We start from the raw sequence: 24,085 nt of genomic DNA, 5'->3' as shown, positions 1-24,085 counted from the left end.
CAGCTGGTCTGCTAAAACTAAGCTTTCTATCAGAGACTGTTCATGTTAACGTACAGGTTTATAGTCTGACCACAGATGACTCTCAGTCCCACTCGTCTTCATGTCCTTTCATTGATAAATACATTCAGCAAGCTGAGCAGACTAATTTTTTTGTTCTGTTGTGACTTCATATCTATGGCCCATCCAATTTACTGGAGTACTGAACAATGTTTATATTCCCTAAGAATGTAATGGGATTGGAATGGCTATTCCAGGTATTAGTCAAGCCCTCAGGCGTTGCTGGGGGAAAAAAAATTGTTGTTTTAGGCCGGCCACACACTAGACAATTTTTTAATCTGAAAAGATTTTAAAACCGTGAGAGAGAACGCACACACTAGACGACTCAGCCTGACTGTCAGATCTCTGGAGACCACACACCTGCTGACCTGCCTACGACCTCGCGTGATCCTGTGACTTCAGGAAAAAAATTGGATGACTGTTGATACCGTCTTGCTGTCTCTCCACAACAGGCTGTCCTGGCGTGTGTTACAAGTGGAGAAACAATCATAAAACATGGGAGAGACTCGGGCTGAAATCCTGGCTGAAATTGAGGTACAGTTGTGTTCGTGGTTTGGAGCGGTTAAAATACGTATGATCTGGCTGTGACGCAACCCGTCTGCTCGCTCTCATTGGTTGATGTGGGTACTCAGCCAGAGGCACTACAACCTAGAATCGTGAATATCAAACATGTTTGATGTTTACGATTTTGGATTTTGGAGGCTACGACACGATTTCGAACTATAAAACAACGGTGTTGACACCACACGCGAAGATTAGTCTGACAAATGGTTGTCTGCGACGAGGCTCCTCTCGGGGTACGCCCCCACAATCGTCGGGGGAGGCAAATCTTGCCCCGAATCGGGCTTAAAATCCTGCAGTGTGTAGCCCGCCTTAGTAAAACTTTCTATTTTTATCACAAAATGTATGAGATTATAAATTAGTAGTTTTATTCATTATTTTTGTTGGCAAGTGACCATGGTATAAGCGGGTTAATGCCCTTCGAGGTGTCCAATTATCAGGGATTAATGGACGACGTGGAGGCAACGGTTCAGGCCTCCATGTCATCATACATATCCATGTTCGAATGTTGTGCTTTATCTTGTGTTAGCACTGAGGTCAAACTCTTCAGCTCATTACTGCACTCAAAATAAAAGCTCCTGATGTTTACCTATTTTAGAGGTAAACATATTTAAAAGCCCTTTTTTAGAGGATGCAGTGTGAACAGCTAGTGTGCGATGCTCTGAGTTGTGACGTGATTTCTGACACTTGCATGTTGTTAGAACTAAGAGCTAGACCACAGAAAGACCATCAAAACAAATCTGAGTTTACTTTTGTCAGAAGGGGCCAAACTGGGCCCAGGATTTGCCTCATTATCCTGGAGTATGTGTCCTGCTTTTAATTAGCTGTTCTGGAGATGTTGCCTTTGTTGGACACACCCACACACAGTCTTATGGTGGACAACAACACAGCACACATGAGGCTGATTGGAGGACTCAGTGTTTTCTGTACTAACAGAGCAAAATGGGGTGATTTCCTGTAATATAACAGAAATAGTTTCCACCTTGTTATGCCTCTCTCTTTCTACATCCTCCTCATAACAAATATAATATTCCCATCTTTTCTGCAGCGGCATTACCCACAATGCAATTAAAAAGTCATTCAGGCAGCAACCGTGTTGAGTCACCTGTTTAGAAAACAAAAGCAAACAGAATCTGAGACATTAGCAGGCAGACAGAAGAGACACAGTTTACTGATGTTTGAGCAAGCTCTGAAAGTTAAACCAATCCATGAACTCAGTTAGAAAAGTTTTCTGTTACCCCTTAATTACTGCGCAGTTTAATCTGCATTTTAACGATATTGTGAAGTTTATTTGTGCCAATTTGACAGGATGAGTAGGAATAAAAAACATGAATTAAAATGACAATAATTAAAAATAAAGACCACAGCCAGAGTGTCTTTAAAAGTTTTGAACTACAGGAACACAAGCATCATGCAGACATAAAGCATGATCATTTACATTCAGAGCTAACGTGGGGTAAAAAAGCATGTCATGGTGGGTTGGCGCTGCAGATTGAGGACTCGAGTTCAGCTCTGCTGTGTTATTGGCCTTTTCCACAACAGGCGTGTTTAAATGAATTGTGCTTTTACTGTATAATTTCACAGCTGGGAGGCTGTCAGTTTGCATCTGTAGCAGGATTTTTTTCCATCAATAACTCTCACTTAATTGCCTTATTGCCTACTTTATTATTAGGGTACTTTGTTTATGTGATTAGTTCGGCTAATTGCTTCCCCAACTTCTGACAGCAATTAAAAAGAATGCAAAAACTAAATCATCTTAACTGATTTCAGACAGATGAGTTTGTGAAACTTTTGGTAAAACTAAAAACAAACCAAGTTTCTGTGAGGTGTCGACAGCAGACTGATGAAACTGCAGAGGCCTGCCAGTGCTCAACATTCATTAGCAGTTATTCTTTCTTCAACTGAAATAAATGCTTAAAAAAATAAGTCAGTAGCTAAATCTATCATACAGTGTCATGCATGCCCCCATTTCCTATAGGCTGTTTGCAATCACATGATCCCAAATGTCTGTTGGGGTTGGAAGTGTGGGACAGCCTTTAGGAATGAAGTAAACTGGGGGAAAGTTAGTACTTTAAAGCTCTAAATGGACCTGTCACTGCATTTACCGTCAGAACATTTCTGCGTACTTTGGCTATGATCCCTAAACTTTATAAAACAGTGATAACTGTTTGGACGAAAAGTATGGACGAAAGTATTGGCACCCTTGGAATTTTTCCAGAAAATACACCATTTCTCCCAAAAATCGTTGCAATTATAAATGTTTTTGGTATACACATGTTTATTGCCTTTATGTGCATTGGAACAACACAAAAAAATATGTAGAAAAAAGACAAAATTGACATAATTTTACACAAAACTCAAAAAATGGGTCAGACAAAATGATTGGCACCCTTTTAAAACTGTGGGTAAATCATTTTATTTCAAGCATGTGATGCTCATTTAAACTCACCTGTGGCAGTAACAGGTGCTGGCAATCTAGAAATCACACCTGAAGCCAGTTAGAATGTCTAAAAGTTGAATCAACCTCAATAAAATTATTGGCACCCTCAACTTAATATCTGGTTTCACACCCTTGGAAAAAAATAACTGAATCCAATTACTCCCTATAACCATCAACAAGCTTCTTACACCTCTCAACTGGAATTTTGGACCACTCTTCTTTTGCAAACTGCTCCAGGTCTCTCAGATTTGAAGGGTGCTTCTTGCAACAGCAGTTTTGAGATCTCTCCATAGGTGTTCAGTGGGATTTAGATCCGGACTCATTACTGGCCACTTCAGAACTCTCCAGCTTTGTCTCCAACCATTTCTTGGTGCTTTTTGAGGTATGTTTGGGGTCACTGTCCTGCTGGAACACCCATGACCTCTGACAAGGACCCAGCTTTCCGACGCTAGGCCTTACATTGCGGCCCAAAATCTTTTGATAGTCTCCAGATTTCATGATTCCTTGCACACAGTCAAGACACCCAGTGCCAGAGGCAGCAAAACAACCCCAAAACATCCATGAACCTCCACCATGTTTGACTGTAGGTACTGTGTTCTTTTCTTTGTAGGCCTCATTCTGTTTTCTGTAAACAGTAGAATGACGTGCTTTTCCAAAAAGCTCTACCTTAGTCTCAACTGTCCTCCAACTGTTCTCCCAGAAGGATTGAGGCTTAGTCAGGTACATTTTTGCAAACTCCAGTCTGGCTTTTTTATGTCTCTTTGTCAGCAGTGGGGTTCTCCTCGGTCTCCTGCCATAGCGCTTCATCTCATTCAGATGACCACGTATGGTCCCAGCTGACACTTTTGCACCCTGAGTCTGCAGGACAGCCTGAATTTGTGTGGAAGTTGACTGAGGATGTTTATCCACCATTCCAACTAGCCTGCGTTGCATTCTTTTGTCCATTTTTCTCTTCCGTCCACATCCAGGGAGATTAGCCACAGCTCCATGGGTTATAAACTTCTTGATTATATTACACACAGTGGACAAAGGAATTTCAAGATCTCTGGAGATGGTCTCTGGAGCTGTGGCTCGAGCCAGAACTGGAGGTTGTGGGCTCAAAGTGTTTTTACACCACAGGTCAGGCCTACCCATTCATGCCCTTCCACTCAACATTCACACACTGATGGCAGAGGGTGCTACGGAGAATTTGTCATCAGTATTAACTAGTCTCATTCAGCCGCATCCATACACATTTGCACACCACTGGAGCAAACCTGGGGGTTGTGTGAAGACCAGCTCTACCTCCTGAGCCACAGTCACAGTCTGATAGAAGCCTTGCCATCAGTGTGTGAATGTAGGGAGAATGGGTGTGAATGGAGAAGTGCAACGCCTGCCTCCTGTCAAGTTTATGCTTTGTAGATCTTAGCAGCAAACATCTACTAGGGCTTATTTTTTGTTGTTCTGATTTGCCTGCATGAATGTGACTTACAGAATGTGCTATGTTAAACCAATCCTGCTTTATTTCTTTGTAAAGGATCTGCCCTTCCCAGACACCATCTATGGGGTGTTGCCCAGAGGGATGTGAAATATTTCCTACCCAGAGAATATGTGAAACTATCTGGTGGGTCAGGTACAGCCCCTCTCTTCTGTGGCTCTCACCATCAGTAGTTGAATTTTGGACTTTGACTCAGTCAAACATTCAGGGTCAAGAAAAATTCTCGACATGGATTCTCTGACTTTCATATTTATGACAGGAGCAGAGAGAAGTAAAAAAAAATGAGCTGTGAAAACATCAGATGAAGGACATTTGCTCTGCTTTTTTAATGCAGTCTTTGGTTGGAAGAAATGGAAAACTTTAGCTCTAACTGTTTGATCGATCAGTTTCTTCTCTCTGGTTTCTGTCTAGCTAAAACTCCTTGAACTCTCTGAGAGGTGAGGCTGAACACAGAATTTTCTTTAGGAACAGAAATGACCTTTAATTTTGTTGTCCTATTTACTGGACAAAGACTGCTGTTGTTTAAATGTGATATTGATTTATAGATTAATCAAACTTTACTTTTAGCTACAGTCCAAGAGGACGTCCCAATATAAAAAAAAAAAACTGCTGCCTTTATTCTGCACAACAGTGTTTTAAACACAGGCTGTGTCTGACACAGATTTTATAAATCTGACCTTTTTGACACAAATATTACAACAAACTTATTAATGTCAAAGTGCAAACAGATTCATTCAAAGTAATCTCAGTGAAATAAAACATGTAATGCAAAATCAGTGACTGCATGAATATTCACTCCCTTCACTTCAGTATTTAGTAGAGTCACCTTTGGCTGCAATCACAGCTCTGAGTCTGTGTGGATAGGTCTCAATCAGGCTCAAACATCTGGACACTGGAATTTTACTCCATTCTTCTTTGCTAAACTGCTCAAGCTCTGTCAGGTTGTACAGGGATCAGGCGTGAACAGCCCTTTCCAAGTCCAGCCACAAATTCTCTATTGGATTGAGGTCTGGGCTTTGACTCGGCCACTCCAGAACATTCAGCTTGTTGTCTTTAAACCATTTCTGTGTAGCTTTCTCTGTGTGCTTCAGGTCGTCGTCTTGCTGGAAGATTAATATTCTCCCAAGCCGTAGTTCTCTGTCTGACTGATAAGATTGTCCTCCAGGTTTTTCCTATACTTTGGCCCATTTATTTTACCCACTACCTTTACAAGCCTTCCAGGGCTGACTGCTGAGAAGCATCCCCACAGCATGATGCTGCCCCCACTGTGCTCCACAGTGGGGATGGTGTGTTTGTGGTGATATGCAGTGTTGGCGTCTTGTCTGATGGCCAAAAAAGCTCCATTTTGGTCTCAGAGCAAAGAACTTTCTTCCACTTGTCCATGGAGTCTCTCACATTTTTTTTTGGTGAACTCTAGTCCAGACTGAATCTGAGTTTTCTTCAATAGTGTCCTTCTCTTTATCAATCTCCCATAAAGCTCTGACTGGTGAAGAACCTGGTCTGCAGAGTCTCTCCCATCTCAGCTGCTGAAGCTTGGAACTCCTTCAGAGTAGTCATAGGAGGCTTGGTGTCCTCTCTCACTAGTCTCCTTCTTGCACGCTCACTCAGTTTGTGAGGACGGTCTGATCTAGGCAGATTTACACATGTGACATACTCCTCCATTGATGGGTTAAACTGAACTCTGGGGGATGTTCAGAGCCTTGGCAATGTTTTTATACCTATTCCCTGACTAATTCTTTTCAATGACATTTTCACTGAGTTGCTTGGAAGTGTTCTTTTGTCTTCATGGTGTAATGGTAGCCAGGAATGCTGGTAACCAGTGGCTGGACATTCAAGTCACAGGTGTCTTTATACTGCAATCACTTAGACACATTCACTGCACTCAGGTGATCATCATTTCACTAATCGTGAGACTACTTCCACCAATTGGATGGACCTCCGTTGAATTAGGTCAGTCATTTTTAAAAAAAGGTTAATATTTATGGAGTTACTTATTTTCCATTGCATATTTTTTTGTTTCATTGACATTACTCAGAAGAAATCAGTTTTCACTTTGACATTATTTTTTTTAAATGTATGTTTTTAATAATCCATTAATCCAGGACAGATGGAGCATTCTGGGGTGGTTTTCATGACCAGTGCACTCCCGTTTCATTGTTGAATCTGGCCAATCATCTGCCAAGTTTGGTCCCAGTGCCAGAGATTCCTGACCATTTTTCTACATGCATAATAGCCGCATCCATACTGACCTTTAGTTGTAAAATAAATCACTCATAGTTTGTAGAGTTGTGTTATGACAGTTCTGAAGATGAGATCTTTCAGTGCATCCTGAAACAAAACACCCACTCTCAGTAAATTATCTGGTAATCACACCATGATGAATAAACGAAGGCTCCTGGGCATGAAAGAGTGACATAAGGGGTTAAAGCATATTATATCTTAAGCCGCTATGATATAATTTCTCCCTTCAGACGTGTGTGTATGCTTCACTGTAAATGTGTGTGTGTTGCAATTATGAAACTGCGTGACAATAAATCATATTTTCGCTGGACGCTAAAATTAACCAGGCAACACCAAGATGAGAACTAAATTACACGACAAATGTAAATTTGATTTATGGTAATTATGCTGCAATAAGGCAGCCGACTCTGTGGCGTGCATGCAGACTGTGACTGTTTCACCTGACACCAAACTCATACATACAAATGAAGCCATCTTAAACATAGAGGATGAGGCCAGATTCATGTATCATGCAAACAGATAAGGCAATATTATCATAATACATTACGGGACAAGTATTGGTGCTTTTGACCAATTAAAATGTGCAACACCCATGAACATAGGAACATAGTCTATGCATGTACAATATACACTAACCAACCATTCCATTAGGTACATTTCAAACACTCTTTAAAGCAAATATGTAATGAACTAATCACATGGCAGCAGGAGATGCATGTAGGCGTGGTCAACATGAAATGATTTAAGAGATTTTAAACATGCTATCGTTGGTGATCTGGCATGCCTTTATGTTTTTTTAATGCTGAATTTTGATCCTTATAATTGAATGTGGCAGCAGAAATCAAGATTCATCAGACCAGGCAATGCTTTTCCTGTTTCTATTGACCATTTTTTGGTGAGCCTGTGAGAACTGTAGTAGTAGATCAGTTTGTGAAATAATTAGACCAGCCTGTCCTGCACCAACGATCATGGCACATTCAAAATCACAGAAATCACCTCTCATGCTCAGTTTGACCTTCAGCACATCATCTTGACCATGCATACATGCCTAAATGCATTGCTTGCTTCTATGTGATTGGCTGATTAGATTAATGAGCAGCTGAACAGGTTAACCTAATGAGGAGGCTAGTGACTGTTCTGTGGATTAGCGATCATTTTAACATCAATTATAAGTGAAAACCCCCAAGAAGTGACACTCTACTATTAAAACAATACATGCAGGACTTTTTCATTGTACTTTAATGCAGTGGTTCTCAACCTTGGGGTTGGGCCCCCTTGGGGGTCGCGAGACACTGAAAGGGGGCCATCAGATGCCTTTAAAAAACTAAGAATATTTTCTAAATTACACTGTTGCCACTTTACACCAATTTTACCACATGTTAACCCTTTTTTCATCAGTTTTCAAAACCAGTTTTGAATCATTTTTGCCACTTAAAACCCATTTTTGTCCATTTTAAACCCTTTCCACCACTTTTTTCTTCCTATTGTTGCCTTTGTTGACCCATTATTGCCACTATTTACACCCCCTTTTGCCCATTTTAACCACAGCTGAACCATTTTTGTCATTTTATATCAATTTTTCATCCCATTCCACCTAATTTCCACCATTTTTTGCACTTTAAAGCCATTTCAGTCACTTTTTAACCCCCTTTACCACTTTTTGTGCATGTTTTTGCAACTTTAACCCATTTATGTTATTTAAATGTCCAATTTCACCACCTTTTCCTCCATTTTTTGCAATTTTTAACCCGTTTTAATTAAGTTTTTAAACAAAAGTTTTTATTTTTAAGAAGGCCATTCACTACAAAAATGAATAAATAAAGATATTTGTTTCTTTGGGAAGAGTGGTTATTAATCTGGTCAAATATAATATATGGTTTTCATGGCTTAACTTTACAACTGACCATGGTTTCGCTGACCCCCAAGTTTGGCTGGGTCCCACAAACCTCCATCTTTTTTATTATTACTATTCTTGAATGTTAATGGCTGTGTCCAACCACCTTCAGGTATAGCGGGGGTCCCCAGTCTCTGACACCTTTATTTTGGGGGTCCTGGGCTGAAAAGGTTGAGAACCTCTGCTTTAATGGTTATACAAAAGATATAAACTTGCATCATTGGTGGTTTTACCAATAAGCACAGGACACGAGTGGAAAGTTAAGAAATATTAACTCAAATTTCTGTAATTGAGTGTTTTTGGGTACTTGTACATTTTGAAATCAGAACTTTAACTTCTACTTTATTATGTTTTAACCAGAGTAACTCAACTTTTACACAAGTACTACACTCTTGTATTTTTCCACCTCTGTAGACTACGCAGTAGCACACAGAGAGAATGATTCCACATCACATCCCAGAACAGCAAGAACATCTCAGGGTTAAGAGTTGATTTTTAACTCCCAAAGTGTAATTTTAACTCCATTCTGAGTGAAATGATCTTCAGCGTTAGAGTTATTCGACAGTGTTGATCCACCAGAGTTAGTTCAACTCTCCAGAGTCAATCTAAGCCCCGCCCACTGACATTCAAAATCTGGGGGATGTGTGTTGTTTAGAGTTTCCCATCATGCCCTAGGGAGAATGTTTAGATGTGTTAAGTTGTGTCTGGATATTGCCTTTCAGTGGTCTCGCTGATGTGAGGCACATTTGCACCATGAGTGAAGTTATCCCCTGAGTTAGACTTCCCTGAGGATGTGAAGAGCATTTTCGTCATCAGTATGCATTTCCTTGATATGAGGTTGACTTTCTAGTTTGTTCTTACCAGAGGAGGCCCACCTTAGCACAGATTTTCTAGAGTTGCCACAGCTCTTTCATTCTGTAAATATTTAGCACTTTCAAAAGTCTAGCTTAGATTGAACTCTACATGATTTTAACAACAGTGTATGTTTTACTTTATTAGTGAGGTGTGTATTTCTACCTGGTTAGAGATCTGTTCTCTTCCTGTTAATGCCAAAAAGAAAGATCTAATTTTACTGAACAACTCTTCAGTATCTACTCAGTACTTAAAGTAAACTTTAAATTGAATTACTTTTATTTTAACTTAAGTAGATTTATAGACCAGCACTTTACTCCTAGTTAAGTACGTTTTACTTAACTAGTTTGAGCAAATTCCCCCAGATGTCAAAGCAAATTCCCCAAAATGTTTATTTATTTATTTATTTATTTTTTAAATCTGGTAAAATCTGGAAAATTTCAGGGTTTTCAAACACATCCCCTTAGAAATTTATTAAATATTCCAAAAAAAAAAAAAAACTACATAAAATTCCCCCAAAATCTAAATCTAATCAAATAAATTAATTTTCTTAAAAAATGTAAAAATTTCAAAGCCCCCCCGCCAGAAAAAAAAAACTAAAATCAAACTTTCCAATATTTTCAAACACATCCCCTTAGACATTTATTAAATATTTTTTGAAAAACAAGATCAAATTTCCCAAAATCTAAAAGAAAAATCCATAGAAAATTTTCCATCAAATTCAAAATGTTTTGACAGATAATTTGCCCAAAAATTCAAAGGAAATTTTCACAAATTTTCAAGCAATCCATGAGAATTCCTGAAATTTTGAGCAAATTCCTCCAAATGTCAAAGCAAATTCTATCCAAAATTTCCAAACAAATTCCCTAAAATTTCTTTTTAAAAAATCAGAAAAATATCAGCTGAAATTGCCCCCAAGATTAAAATCAGTTTTGCAGAAATATTACAAATTAATTCGTTTCCTTAAAAAAAAGGAAAAAAATTTCAATGACACCTAAAAAAAATCACTAAAATCAAACTTTCCAATAAACACATACCCTCAGACATTTATTAAAGATTCCAAAAAAAAAAAATTCATCAAATATCCCAAAATCTGAAAGAAAATTCAATTGAAAATTTCCACTCAAATTCAAAATGTTTTAATAGATAATTTCCCCCCTAAATTCCATGGAACATTTCAGAATAAACTTCAAAGCAAATTCCTCCCAAAAATCAAACACTGCAGAAAGAACGAAAATATCTCCTTTTTTTTTTCTTTTTTTTTTTTTTTTTTTTTTTGAGGAAATCCTGAAAATTTAAAGCAAACCTCTTCAGCATTCAAACCAGATTACATCAACTGTGGACATTCAAGAAACTATGACTTTGTTGTCAGAAAGCCTAAATGTGATGCCCTCATAGGAACATGCAGGATCGTAGGAGGTTAGAGCAGCCGGAGAAAGTGCTGGTGTGTTTATTCATTCATGCAGTACATCAAAGCTTTTTTCCTCTGTATATATTCTCCAACGTACACTGCTGACATGTGGGATGTCTGCGCCATAAGGCACAAGAGCTGTTGAGCAGCGTGTGCAGACACAGCCACATAGGGAGGTTGGGTCACATTGCAGGCATCTGAGGAAGAACTGCGCCCATGCTGACGTCATTGCAATAAGCATCTATTTCACAAATACTGACAGCCAGGTGTTTTGGTACATTTGCTTTTGCCAGAGGCCTCAGAATCACTAACTCTGCCCCTGACCTGCACGTAAAAAATGAACACAAACATGTTATCAAGAAGATTTATGTGCATGGTTTAAAAATGTGTAAAAGGCTGACTGTCACCTTAAACCCTGCTCTAAACAACAGGGACAAGTGAAATATTATAAACTAAAGACGAGCTAACAGCGAGTGTGTGTGTTTGTTTAAGGGTGTGCATTTGTTCACACACAGGATGAGTATTCAGCAGCAGGCGGCCCGTATAGCAGTGCACTTTAATCACAGAGTTCATCTCATTTCCTCCGCGCTCTCCTTTATCACCGGCTCGCTTCTTATTCATCTTCATAAGAAAGCAGAGGAAGAGGAGCCAGCTCCTAATAGCTTGCTGATTTACATGATGAGTGTTTAGCCTCATAGACAAACTCCAGGGAAAGGGGACTGAGAGTACACACAGATACCTCCACAAACACCGACACACCGAGGAATGTAATTTGTTTTCTTATTACTAAGACCAAGAATTAGGAGGAGATACACACAAACCTCTATACAAAAGACACACATCAGGAGAACAAACACAGCGGCCCTGCAATAAACAGGCGAGTTAGCGCTCGTGCACTTCTTTGCTTGTTTAGCGTGTAACTCAATTTGAAATGCTAACACTGCCACGGGCTCAGGGGCATGCAGCGGCAGGCTAGCATCATCAACACACTTCCTGCCGGTTTAACGCCTCTGTTTGAGCGTGGAGCAGCGGTGCAGTGGCCTCATATTTTACACACGCTGAATCAAATTAATTGGGCATTTTTTGGGCCCACATCATTTGCACACTGGACCTACTTTGAATTGTAGATGAAGAAGAGGCGGTGGGGGTGGGGTTGCAATCTACTGCAGCATATTTAAGTCTGTGACCGTGTTTGTGTGAGCTGCTCTGAAGATCGAAGGTGTGCCTATGTCTGTAGAGCTTACATTACTGATAATGACCTCTATCTCTGCTATTAGGAGCCATCAGCAGTCAGGGATGCAGGGAGATGCTGGAGAAGAAACTAATGATTAAATCGATCATTTATGTAAATATACTCACTGATGAAGAAGGGGAGGCTCCATGGAGACTGTGGAAACACCTCATACATGGATCGTCTGATAAACAATAGGTTCATCGTTTGATTTAGGTAGATAAGAATGCTAGTATAACTTGCACCCCATACATCACCACCTTTCTCTTCGCCACTCTCCCATAAAGCTCTGACTGGTGAAGAACCCGGCCAACGGTTGTTGTCTGCAGAGTCTCTCCCATCTCAGCTGCTGAAGCTTGGAGCTCCTTCAGAGTAGTCATAGGAGGCTTAGTGTCCTCTCTCTCTAGTCTCATTCTTGCAAGCCCACTCAGTTTTTGAGGACGGTCTGATCTAGGCAGATTTACACATGTGACATATTCCTTCATTTGTTCATGATGGATTTAACTGAACTCTGGAGGATGTTCAGAGCCTTGGAAATGTTTTTGTCTCCATCCCCTGGCTTTGTCTCTGAGTTGCTTGGAGTGTTCTTTTGTCTTCACGGTGAAATGGTAGCCAGGAATACTGAATAACCAGTGACTGGACCCTCCAGACACAGGTGTCTTTATACTACAATCACCCTAAGGCATACAAAATACAGGAGCCTTGTAGCTTAAATAATCTGCCGCAACCATGAGGATGTGTGTCATGTGATTTGACTATGATGCATGAATCATTGAGCGTGAGTGTGACTTCCTGAACTAGCTTTCAGGTGTTGCTCAGTATATATAGTACTATGAAGAGTTTTTGGGCATGTTTGGGTCTAAAACCGAGACTGAAGTAAGGCGTAGATGTAGCGAGTAGGCCATCTGAAGGCACCAGGGCAGCAAGGCAGAGCTCAACGTCGGCATTCCATTGGCTGAGCTGGAGCTCAACATCAGCATACTATTGGCTGAGACAGAGCTCAACGTTGGCATGCTACTGGCTGAATCCAGCATTTGACTCGACCCACGAGTTAGCGGTATTTAGAAAGGTATTAACTGATTTGGAGTTTATGTAGATGAATGGGAGAGAAATTTAGGCGTTTTTTAGCTGATTAGGAGTTATTTTTTGGAAGAATAGGGGAGAGACAGGGAGAGAGACAGAAATGAGGTTTCAGCTGTTTGTGGATGAGGAGAGGGAGGAGGAAGACAGCTAGATATGGTTTGTATCCAGAGTAGATGATTGTTTGTAGACGACGCTTTTTATGAAAGTCAGTCGTGCCTTCAACCTGTCTTTTGACCTGGAAGAGGCTGATGGTGACGATATCTCCTCCTCATCATCATCATCTGACGATGAGAGCAAAGCTCAGGAGGATGAAGTCAACGCCCCCTCTTATTGTTGTAAAATGAAGTGAAGTTGTATGTAACGAGACTGAACGCGATTGGTTTATGGACCGTGGAGATGGGTGGAGTCAAACATTTGACCCGCCCCAGATGTTGACCTGCCTAACCTGCACACTGCAGTCAGGGGCTTCTCAGGAGGATTGACATAACCCCATTTGTGCTCAAATGGGGTTATGGGAAAATGAATAATAATAAAGGGAAATAAAGTCCACACCTTTAGGGTAGAGTAAGGTGTTATTGGGACGAGTAACCACGGTCTAGGGTCGTGACGTCAAACTCAGTTACAGCAGGAGCCGGATTCTAAATTTAAGTCTTGAGAGCCTAACAGGGTCAACATTTAAACCAGAGTTACTCAATGCATGGTTCTTGAGCCACGTGCGGCTCACTTGTATGGATTTGTGGCTCTTTTATGTCTTTATTTGAAATATTATTTCTGCAGAAAACCTTAAAAAAGGGAAACTTTGTCCTCAGAAATTGTCAATCGTTACTTTTTGTCTGTACATTTACGTTGCCCTTATTTGCAATTTCACTTTTCTTGCATTTTTGCCACTTCTTGCCACTTTTATCCAGTTTTTGCAATTTTGGCCCCTATTTGACATTTTTTGTCACTTTTCCACCCACTTAAGCTTCCTTTTGTCATTTAAAGCCACTTTTTCCCATTTTTGCCACTCTTGCTGCTTTTGGCCCATTTTAGTCACTTTTCCATGATTTTTTATGCATTTCGATCATTTTTGCCACCTGTGGCTCATTTTGTTACTTCTCACCCATTTTTGCCACTTTCTGCCCCATTCTTTCCACTGTTGCCTTTTCGCCAATTTTTTGTCGCTTTGTGGCCATTTCTGCCACCTTTATCTGATTTTTGTTGCCACTTTTACCCTTTATTGCCACTTTTCACCACTTAGATTGTGGCTCTTGCAAAGGTATTTGTCAACAGATTAGCTCTTTGGTTGAGTAACAGTGATTTAAACATTAACTGTCAACCTAATTTTAAACCTGTAATGAATTATGGATTTTTTTTTTTAATTTCTTTTAGCTCTGATAAAATATGATTTTGAGATTTAAAAAAAAAAGTCAAAATGGTTTGTGAAAAGGCCCAAAATCTGAGATGAACATGAAATTAAAAGTCAAAATAATGTTTTTAAAAGGCAAATACATCATAAAACTTGAAATCTTGACTTGTAAAGGTCCAAAAAAGAGACAAAAAGTCAAAATCCCAGGTTTAAGTCAGAACGGTGAGATCCAAAATTGATTACGTATGATAAATAAAATCACAAATGTATCCCTCCTCCCATCCCTGACTTTATGTAATCACTTTTACACTTTACTTCTTTACATTTTTATGACTTAGGTTAAGTTTACATTTTTATACTAGAGGACATTTGCAGACCTCATACTGGTGGGCCAGTTATAATAGAAATATGACATGATCTTGCAGGCCAGATTTGGCCCCTCGAGTTTGTCACCTCTGGCCTAGGGTACTGTTCAGGTGAGTAGTCAGGGTGGCCACACGTCATTCTGTGAATGCCCTAAGGACTCGAAGACCACCAACCGTCTCCAGGTGTGTTTTAAGGACCAGACAAAAGCAATGCTGTCGAGCTTGACCTTAGCTGCCAAGCCAAGGTCAAGCCTGACCCCCCCCCCCCCCCCCAGCCTGGGTTGCGGCCTGTGATGAATCCTTAGCACCATGTATATTTTGAGAATCCACATTCCTGAATTTTAAAATGAGAATTTTGAAGCACTGCAAAATAAAGGCCTCACTAAGCGTGTGATTTAAAATTCATAGATCCACTCAGAAAAAAAGCTTCATTCTGAGAGTATGAGGCTAAATTATAAAAGAGGATTTCTGTAGAAATGAAAACGTTCTCAGTCTAGAAGACTGGCACTGAAAACCTGATTAAAGAAGTGAAACTAAAGCCAAGATCAGAGATGAGACCAAAAATCTGTGATTCACAGCGGGATCAAAACAGTGAGATTTGATAAGGGTATGAATATGATTCCACATTGAGACGTTTCTTCATCACAGTCTGTCTGTACTTTTGTAGAGCCATATTCATGACAAATCACACAGTATTAAAGCGTGTAAATACTCACCTGGTAGTAAAACTGCTCATCCAATTAATTACAAGAGTTTGGAGGAGGAAATGATGATTAGGGCCGCAGGAAGTTCGATTGAACAGAGTAGAAGAGTTTTGCGATGTGAAAACTGCACATTTATGTTTGTTGGCTGTGGTAGATAACAGGTGGAGCTCACAGCCAGAGCTCCAATTAAAATCAAAATCAACCTGCCGGCTTCTAATTGCTTTTCCGCCTCCATGTTGTGTGTGGTTGTGTGTGTGTGTGTGTGTGTGTATGAACTTGGAGCTAAATTTAACGGCAGCTAGATTTTCACTGGCTCGTTTGGTTATTAGACCTGTTCCAGTATTCATTCTTTTAATCTGGTTTGGTCCAATCTCATGTGACCTTTGCAGCCGTGTAAAAGTGCGCCGATTAAATCTTCACTTTCCCTGGTGTCTGTGCGTGTCACGGGGCAGCGTGTCTTATTTCTCCTGTGGATACCTGAGAGCTTTGTGTTACTGCAGAGATTAGACTGAGCGCCCAGACTCATCAATATCCACGGCTCCTGTACGGCTCACAAACACACAAACACAAACACACACAGTGATGGAGAGAGCCGAACAGACCTGACGCTCTCACTCACTGCTAAATGGCTGCACTGATGGACTGAGGCTATTTAGACTCTCTCACTCTCTCTCTTTCTCTCTGTGATGGAGTGAGGCCGTTCCCTATCCTCACCTCTTTCCTAGTCCTTGGCTGGCAGCCCAGTGTCGACTTGCCAAGTAGACCTTCTACCAAATCAACCACACAAACTTTTCTGATGAGCTCAGTACAGCACACTGACTACTAGACAGACAGAAGCAGTCCTGCTGAGTGTTTCCTCTCACCTCACTCTTTTGCACTTTTTTAAACCTGTGCAAATGGCAAATAACAAACGTCTTATCCACAGAGCCTGTGCTAACTGCTTAGCCAAGCAAACAGTGCCCGGTCCCATTTGCATGTATGTAAATGAGGTGTAGGAGGAGGAGGATTCAAAAATTTGGTGCATAATTGGGAAACTCATATGAAATCAGCCCTTTACTAAAAGCAGCTAATCCAAAGGTCAGCAAGCCTTTGCAGCAGGCGGTAAAAGTGGTGCGATTTAACAACAAATGAAACCAGGTATTAAATCAGCAGTATCCCCCTCCTCCCCTCTCGCAGTTGTTTCTGGTTATCCTAAGAAAAAATTTTATCAACAACATAATTAGCCAGACATATCTTACTCTGCTGCCATCTGTGACTCTCATCTCCTACTAGAAAGGAACTATTTTGTTAATCTTGGAATTGTAGTGTTTTTTCACAATTAAGTTGACAGCATATATTGAAAGCTATGTCAACAAAGAAGACAGACAGTCTAGGACACTGGTTCCCAACCTGGGATCCAGGACCCCTAGGGGGGAGTGCCAAAGATCTTGGGGGAGCACGAGGCTTTATCTGCTCTGAGGCTGCCAAAATTAGGTTTGCAAATATTGATTGAAACCATGATAAAGCAGTTATTAAGTAGTTTATACAAAGGTCTTTTGATAAGAAAAGCATGCATAGGCCTTTTTTAGTCTTTAGTCTTTTTACTGAATGCTACCTGTTAAGGTAGCATGGCTGCAGGCGTACTGACGCAGCGGCCTGGCGCTCCATCACTACCAGCAAACCAAAGCCCTACACTTACATCAGAACTGACATATTGAGTAAGAGACTGTTTCTTTGACTACCGCAAAGGAGGCGTGAAAGGCCCTGTAAAGGGAAATCCAAACTTTTTGTCTTAAAGGTGCAGTGTGTAAAACTGAATATCAACATCTAGAAGTGGGTTCTAGATTGCATTTCTCTGCTGGAAACTGTGGCAACCAGTTAAATTTAATGTTTATCTGTAATGTGAATACAATACAATACAATACAATAATTTTATTTATCCTTTTTTTCCTTTATGTTACCATGGAAACATGTAAAAATCCAAGATGGTGGCATCCATGGAGCGGACCCTCCCTATGTATGAATTAAAGGTTTATTCTGAGTTGTTTTTTTGTTTTGTTTTTTTTTTCAAAATAGCTATTTTTGACTTTAGATAACTAAACACTTATTTAGATAGACCGTCTTAGAAATGTTTTGCTTTATTTTACCAAGCTTGTTCAGCTAAATGCTAACAGGCTAAATATTACACACACTGCACCTTTAACACTCTAGATATATTGGAATATGGCTGCTGTAAACATGTGAAAACATGTGAAATCTACATGTGACTCAATTCTGGATTTAGACCATTAGAAAGTTTTTCACCTCTTTCCTGGCTGGGTTTAATGTGGGCGGGACCAATATGTGGACTCATGATGTCATGAGCCCACAGTAGAGAATGGCCCCGCCCCTCTAACACTACAATATAAAATCACAGAGCAGTTCATCTCAGTCCAGTCTGTTGTTAGCTGATGTCCCTGCCTTTATTGAAAGTTAACAGTCAGTTAAATGCTGTTTTTCTGTTCATTGTGAGGTAGATTTTCCAAATCTATCAGCCACAGTGGTCTATGGATCATTTAAAGCATCATAACAGAGATTTGAGCCAGAAAATGGACTTTGTCTCCTCTTGTAAGGTCAACAAAAGGAGAGGATCCTGTTTCTCCTGAGTGGGCGTGGCTTCAGCTCATTCAACAGACACGCCCACACCATCCTAGAGCAGATTTTACTGCCTCATTTTCCTTATTTTGAAGCCTAATTTTATAAACTTAGAGATGTGAAATTTGACTCATAACACAGTGACCTGTGGGAGGAGACAGAGATGCCGTTGTGCCAGAAGGTGAGCAAACGAGCGTACAGTAAGAGCGCCCCCACACAAACCTGTCGTACGAAGCTTCTTTCTCACAGGTGTCCGCTCCCTCGCCAGCGGATGGACGACATTGTGCTGCAGATTTCTAACCACCACTTAGACTGTGTTTGCTGTTACAGAGGAGACTGCCAAACGAAATTATTTTATCTATGCAATGACAATAAACTATCTAATATCAGACACCTTTAAATACATCAGCTCATTAACGTTTACAGACAGGCTCACCTCTTTATAATAAAGGCAGATAAAATTAATCTGTATGTGATATATTTGTTGTCTGTTTACTAGAGCTGTTCAGCTGTAAATTGCACGATAGCTAATTCATTTGATGCCTGACAGGTGTGTGTTTCACTGCATTTCTCTGCACAAATGAGTTTTAGGTTTGAAAATGCCTTTTTCTTTTTTCCGTCTCACTCACTTATTTTGATGTTGGTGATCTTAGTTCACAGCCACTAATGTTCCACTTAGCCTTTGACAAAACATGTCCTAAATCATTGATTCTGATGGTAGGATTCTACGTCACATAAGCCCCGCCTTTTCAGAAAAGTTTTTTTCGAAGCAGATGTTGGTTTGAGATGATTAAGAGCCAAAATAACACCAGCATTGATGTGTTTTATCATACTTCAAATATTTCACTGTACAGCTGAAAAAAGAAATGTTAGTGTTCACTTCCTCTAATATTAGGACTCATTTATCTCCCTTTCTTGCAATAATAAAGCTGCTTTTACCAAAGATAATGAAGTCATTTTTCAAAATCTCTGGAACATCTGGAAAATAGTTGTCATGGTGAAAAGGGGTGTAAAACATGTCAGTTTTGTCCTGTGTCTTTTTCCTACCATAAATTCTGTTCCTCCAAGATCTTCAGCGTGTTATTATTATGTACTAAATGTGCATTGTTGATATTTTTTGGAAATCTGGGTTGCGATTTAAAGATATTTGTGCGTCCATAGGCTGGACCAGTTGTGAACCATTGCCCTAAATGTAGCAAGGTGGCAAAATTTGTGGGCATTTTAGCCTCTGCACCTGATAAGAGTTAATTCTTTAGTGGCTTCTCTGCAAAAGAGGAGCTATTAGGGGCCCCAAAAACCTTAGTGGATCCTCCCTCTGCTCATCCACTTATTCTAAACATTCTGCTGAAGCCATTAAACCCAGTTCAGACAAAAGATTCAAGACACAACAAGACCATTTTAGACTTGGCTCAGTGGTGGGTATGCTTTTATACAGACTACACCCACTTAATTGTTATTATCCATAGCGTATAACTACTTCAAAATAAAGAGTTCTTCTGCATGGACCGCTACACCGCTGGTTTTTATAACACTGCTGGAGACAGCGTCAGCCGCGATTCAGCTCGGCAACCTGCAGACAGCCGGTTTCAGCTTATTGTAAGCAGATAAATTGAAAATGGAAATCCTGTTTTAAGAGTATAAATGGCAACAAATATTGTTAAAATCAAAATCTTCATTTTCATGCTGTTAATTTTGGAATTGAATACTCCAGTCTTTATTTTATAACTTTTCACAATGAAACATCAGCCCATAAACACTCCTGTCCATCAGCTGCACAGGTAAGCTGAACATGTGGCGCTGTATGAGCTGATACAACCCCAATTCCAAAAAAGATGGGACATTGGGTCAAATACTCATAGAAAACGAGTGCAATGATTTGCAAATTGTCCTGGGTGTTAGATATTAACTTTTCATTTTTCTTTTGATTATGTACAATTTGATGATAATCTTACAATTTAAAACAAGTCTCTACCTAGCAACTGGTCCTCCAGTACAGATTTACATAGTCAAACTTGATTGGTCTGATTTTGCTTACTGTTGACTGGTCACGGAATAACTTTAATTTTTCTTTCTTTTTTTTTGCACTTAGTGCTCCATATAATTAAACTATTTATCTTCTAAACTAAACAAATTCATAGACCAACTGTGATGCCACTGCTCCAATAGCCCTGCAAAATGGGCAGGTCCACCTTAGATTCATTCTTGCAAACATTAAGGAGATTGAATGAAAGTGCATTAGGTATTTTCAAGATTGCATGAAAAATTATAAGTTAGTAGGCTCAGATTCATACTTTATTTGGAGAAAGCAGACAAATCTGTAAGATCAGACGCTGAGCACCCCCATACAGTTGGAATGGAATGATCCTTGTTTCTAACCAGGTGTTAAAAAGGGAATCTGGTAGTCAAATGAGGCTCTTTTGGATGAATCGTTAAATATTCAACAATTTGTGGTCACCCCTACTCGAAAGACTCACTTTGAGGGTTTGAGCTCACACTCCCATCTTTCAGCGCTTTATTCATCATAAGTACAATCACTTTCACACTACGAAGCTCTCTAATTCCCTGGACAATAAAGCTGAATGTGAATGCTTTCTGTTATAAACATCAGAGCCAGAATCAGACTCAGGAGCATCACAAATGCTCTTTTATTCTCTGTGGTTCTGAGGGAGAGTCACGACTCTTCACAGCACAGCGCCCTGTCCTCAGGCAGGAAAATAAAATGTTTAAAAGCTGCAATTTAGTGCCGTTTTTCAGACTTGAGTTTCCTGGCTACATGACAGATAATGGCCTATTTCTCTTTTTGAAACAGGATCTTATATTATTTAAAAATGTTAAGACAACTTGGCTTAATACTTTTATGATAATAGATTTAAACCTTCGTTTTTCCTCACAGATGCTCTGCTCAAAGTTATGAGAACATTCTAGATACTAAAAAGATCATCAGAAATATTGTAAGGGCTATTATATAGGGGTCGTTGGCGCCACCTCTCCTCCGATCAGGGTGTCTCACTGGGAGACAAAGTCGATGTTTCTGCTCCTTTCTCTGGTGCCTTAGAATCCTACGTGGTCTTGCTGTGGTAGCTGCTCTGGGTGCAGAGGTCCAGGTCTCTCCAAACACCAGCGCTCCTCCTATATGTGAAAACAGCACCAACATTTAGGCTCAAGAGGGACTCTGCTTCTTCTTCAGGACACATTTAGTACATTTTAGGGTTGTATTGGTATTGGTAGTGTTCATGCTCATCACTGTTTCCTCCTCACTGACATCAGCTAAACAGGCAGACACAACAAAACACACGAAGAAGAAGAGTTTCATGCTGCAGCAACTACCAAGAAGACACGGTGGGGCTACTGGCTGGTACCCCCACACCCCACCCAGAGAGACATTGTTGAAGCCAGGCTCCTCTGCAGCCTCATATCCACACTCTAAATACAACTACAATTCCATAAAAGTTGGGACATGGTGTAAAATGTAAATAAAAACAATGAAGTCAATGACTGTCAAATCTTTGTGACCTATATTTTACTCACAATAGTTATTACATAATGAATTGAAAATGTATTACATTATTACATAATGTGGCACTACAAGTCTTTTGATAAGGATGCATAATATCATTGCCATGATGTCAGTGTTGGCAGATATGAAAAATTCAGCTGATAATCAATATTTTAGCTATAAAATCTCTGCCCCATCAGCTGTAAAATTGGCCATGTGAACAAATAAATTAGTGGATTTATAGGCTGGACAGAAGGCCAAGTCCTTTAACTTTAAAGTGTACTTTAAGGATGATGTGTTAATTTGTTCATCCTAAAATTCCAAATTGTGTTTTGAACTACATTTAAATATTTATATTGATATCACAGTCTGCTAAAAATAATTTGAAATTGTTGGCCTATCAGATGTCAGCAAAAACTCAGTGTCGTGCATCCTTGGCTTTTGAAATACAAATAGATACAAGTTGGATGATCTCTCTCCTCTTTAAGTCTGCAGGATACAGCATCCATACTTTTCAAAAAGAATTCAAAATCCAATCAATCTGACCACAGAACAGTTTTCCATTTTGAGCTTTGGCCCAGAGATTCTCCTACTTTGCATGATACAGCTTTAAAGGGGACACATTATGCAAAAATCATTTTTTAAGGCTTTTCTGACCTGTCCACAATCCCCTACAGTACCAGAACAATAGCCCCCCTTTCACCAGTTTTCAGAAAATGTGTGCTGAAACAAGCCGCTCACAGATATTACCCTCATGATGTCATGTGGGAGTTAGCCCCGCCCCCAGGTTCCATTGGCCCTCCCCGCTTGGTGAAAGTTCCGCCCTCCTCTTTTGATGAAGAGGACCAGTAGAGCCACATCTATTAAGCCATATCCATTTCCTGAGAGGGGCGGAGTCAGAAAGCTCATTAACATTTAAAGCCACAGAAGCAGCTCGTTCTGAACAGGGCTGAAACAGAGGGGTTTTTAGACATGCAACTGTGCCAACTGTGTTGACAGATCATGATTTCTGGAAGTGTTCCCGAGCTTACGCAGTGATTTCCAGACCAGAATCATGCCTTTCTTGAGTGCAGTGCCTAATGAAGGCCCCAAGATGATGAACATCCAGCTGACCTTCAGTCTTGTCTCTTGTGTTCAGATATTTCTCTGGATTCTCTGAATTTTTTTAGGATTTTATGGACCGTGGATGATGGGAAATCCTAACCTGACATGCTAGATGGATTTGTTTCACACATCTGAGAAAGCTTCAAAAGGAAATGTTTGAGAAAAGGCAGAGGCTTTGAAAAAAACTTGGAGTATGATTGGGCGATTGTTCTGTCAATTTTTAGATGCATTTTATTAAATTGGTTAACTTCTGACCATCTTTACTTTTGAGAGACTCTGCCTCTCTTAAAGGCTCCTCTTATACCCAGTCATGTTACTGACCTGTTGCAAATCTAAATGGTTACTAAGATCCTCCAACTGTTTTTCATAAGTAACACTTACTTTTCTAGCCTTATATTGTCCTGTCCATACTGTTTTTTGAAAAGTGTTGCTGAAATCAAATTCAAAATGAGCTAATATTTTTTATGAGATGGTAAAATGTCTCAGTCTCAACATCTGATATGCTGTTTATGGTCTATTGTGAAGAAAATATGGGTTTATGAGATCTGCAAATCATTGCATTCTGTGTTTATTTACATTGTACAGTGCCAACTTCTTTTTTGGCTCTTCCTGTTGAACTGAAGATGCATTTCACTATGACCCCTAAACTGTGGCTTCTAATGAGCTCTGAACCATTATAATCCTGCTGATTTTACATACTGGTGGGGACCAGAATTTAACTAAATGTGATCTTTGTGGTTATAAAACATGCAGCCAGCCTCCATGAGGATCTGTCATAATACCGTAATAGAAAGATTTTTTTATTTCCTTTTTTACTCTCTGTTTTTTCTCTTTTGTTAGACATATCCATAATTAAATGTTTACTTCGATATGCTGAATATGGATGCAGTCTTCTGTTTGCATTATTCACCTCTAGTGAGTGCTGAACGGACAATGTATGAATCAAACAGTATCTAATGAAATAGGAATGTGGCGTAAAAGCTCTTAAATCATTGAAAAAACAAGCTATATCCAAAATGACAGCTCTCTTTAGATTGGCTGAATGTATGCATTGTTACAATTTAAACAGGATTGCACACTAAGATACAAGCATGCATATTTATCTATATATAGTATATTACATATGTGACATGCATGTTCTTTGTGGCTGTGTGAAGTATAGCTGCTCCTGTGTGTAAGTGTGTGGGCCTCAGGCAGACTTGAAATGA

General features: G+C 39.8%; 1 protein-coding gene across 1 annotated transcript in view; it reads right to left on the bottom strand.

Annotated features, from left to right (window-relative positions):
* The window catches only part of LOC121521878 (WD repeat-containing protein 49-like), a 101,379-nt gene that overhangs the window by 14,388 nt on the left and 62,906 nt on the right, over window positions 1–24,085 (bottom strand). The gene's annotated exons all lie outside the window — the stretch shown is intronic.

The sequence above is a fragment of the Cheilinus undulatus genome, linkage group 2 (genome assembly GCF_018320785.1).
Source record: "Cheilinus undulatus linkage group 2, ASM1832078v1, whole genome shotgun sequence".
Taxonomy (NCBI): domain Eukaryota; kingdom Metazoa; phylum Chordata; class Actinopteri; order Labriformes; family Labridae; genus Cheilinus; species Cheilinus undulatus.
This window is presented reverse-complemented; position numbering and strand designations above follow the sequence as displayed.